This window comes from Stegastes partitus, unplaced genomic scaffold, assembly GCF_000690725.1.
Source record: "Stegastes partitus isolate 25-593 unplaced genomic scaffold, Stegastes_partitus-1.0.2 Scaffold860, whole genome shotgun sequence".
NCBI lineage: Eukaryota > Metazoa > Chordata > Actinopteri > Pomacentridae > Stegastes > Stegastes partitus.
In genome coordinates this window covers 196210-198583 of record NW_007578591.1, presented here as the reverse complement: position 1 = coordinate 198583, position 2374 = coordinate 196210, and the positions used below count along the sequence as shown (strand labels likewise).

Sequence of the window (2374 nt, the reverse complement as noted above, 5' to 3'; positions counted from 1 at the left end):
GTGAACTCCAAGATTTCTGCATTTTCAGGCAAAGGGAGGTTCCAAAAGTCTCCATAATTTTTTTCAACCGTGGCAGCACATTCTGAGGAAACCCAAAAAATAAAATTAAACAAACAAGGTTTGACTTCTTTTATCTTACACATAGCAAACAGAAATACTTATTTTTATAAATATTTTAAAGTGGGATAGACATGTAAAGTATATTAGTGTTCAAAGAAAAGGCATCACCCCTTAAAAGTGTAATCGTGATCCAAATATCACAAGTACGTGATGACATTTCCTCCAAATTGTGACACACACAGGATATAATACAATATTGCATAAGCTGTTAGTGTGAGTAATATACGGACGTTTACTTAGTGTCCTTTTAAAATGATAAACTGAAGCAACTTGAGGCCGTCTGACAACATTTCAGTCATGAATGTTATGTTCATCAAACTGTTGCATAAAAGCTGCAGGTGCTCTATCAACTATTGACATATGTTGTGTCTGTTGTGTTTATAATGCTCGTCATTAATGTAACAGACCACTGCAAAAAAAGGTTTAAAATGTGATGCACAGTCTTTAACCAACAGTGTAAAAAGTTCTCACCCAAAACCTTCAGTGTGAAAGTCGAGGGCTGTCTCTGCCCATCGAATGACATGGAATAAGTTCCCTCATCTCCTATTGTCAGATCTGTCAAAGTCGCTGATTTTTTTTTATGCTCCCTTTTCACAAAGTTAAGAATCATTTTTAAAAATACGTACAGTTCTGGTCTCGTGAATTATTTCTGGAGTATCACAAAACTAGCAGAAATGCAGACACATGTTTTCTCCTTGGAGCAAATAAAACTATCGCTCTTACAGATCTTCTGTTCTCTTACGGCTCTTCATGAGCAATAACATCATGTTAACACTGGCCCTTTCTCTCAATAACATCTTCTATTCAATTTTATTTATATCGCACCAATTCAAAACATATGTCATCTCATCACTTCACAAAGTAAGGTAAGGACCTTACAAATTTTAATCAAAGAACAGAGAACCCAACAATCCAAAGATGTTTGGCCTCATTGTACATTTGTATTTATTGTCTTGCTTTGTCAATGCTTCATTTGTATCTCGGTGCTTTAGCATGGAAAATCCTCTGGTGAGGGGATCAATAAAGTTTATCTTATCTTATCTTATCCCTGAACATAATTATCACAATTCAAGGCAAAAACTGACTCTTTAAGCATCAAGATAGACATCATCTCACCATCTCACATTTCTCTTGGATTATCTGTTGATTCTTTATCACAACTTATCTACAAAACGATAATTACGAAAAGAAAATGTTTTTGGCCATCAAGCATTAATTTTGATATTTTTAGTTTCAAATACGTCATATTTCTAAGCATAACTGTTTGCATGTATAGAGTAACAAGACTTTTCTTATGTGTTCGTACAACTATACGTACGTATTTAACCACTATGGTGAAATTCAAATAAACTCATCAATGTTGAAGGCTTCTGTGTCGACTGGAGCTCATTCGGTTTCAATCAAAACCTGAACAGCGACCAGATAACACTCTGCATGAGAACTAAGCTTACTTCCTGTCAACTAAAGAGGTGAACTGTGTAAATATGACATCATATACACAGAAAATAAGTCAGCTTAACATGTGACTAAAGAAAGGAAGCATAAAATGTGACAGTGTGGCTAGAAAACATAACATTTGTGTTGAATCTGTGGATGGACAGTGCTGTGAAAAAGTATTTGGCCCCTTCCTGATGTCTTTTATTTTTGAATATTTCTCGCACTTAAATGTTCCCGATCATCACACTAATATTTATATTGATTTGATATTAGGCTGAGATAATCCACGCTGGTGGTATCATGCTCTTCAGTATTAGCTGTACACCAAATGTAACAGGACCCATTTCTTCTATCAAGTTCCACCTTTGACTCAATACTTCACAGGATGTGAACCCTCATCCACATCGTTTTTGCAAATGTCAGATGAGCCTTAATGCTCTTTATGGTGAGGAGTAGTTCATGTGTTGCAACTCTCCCACTGATGCCATTGTTCCTAGTGACTTCCTTATTGTGGAATCATGTACATTGACCCTAACTGAGGCATGTGCGGCCTGCGGTTCTTTTGATGTCCGTCTTTGATTTTTTGTGACCTTCTGGATGAGACGCTGACGCTCTCTTGGAGGATTATTGGCCGTTGGGCCACTCCTGGAACGGTCCACCACTCTTCCATATTTCTCCATGTGTGGATAATGGCTCTCAGTGTGGTTCGCTGGAGTCCCAGAGCCTTAGCAATGGCTTTGTAACCCTTCCCAAGCTGATAAATGTCAGTGACTTTGTTTGGCATCTGTTGAATCTCTGCAGAACGTGGCAGCATGTG

At 37.4% G+C, this 2374-nt stretch overlaps 1 protein-coding gene across 1 annotated transcript in view; it reads right to left on the bottom strand.

Annotated features, from left to right (window-relative positions):
* The window catches only part of LOC103365651 (uncharacterized), a 20960-nt gene that overhangs the window by 2539 nt on the left and 16047 nt on the right, over positions 1-2374 (bottom strand). The gene's annotated exons all lie outside the window — the stretch shown is intronic.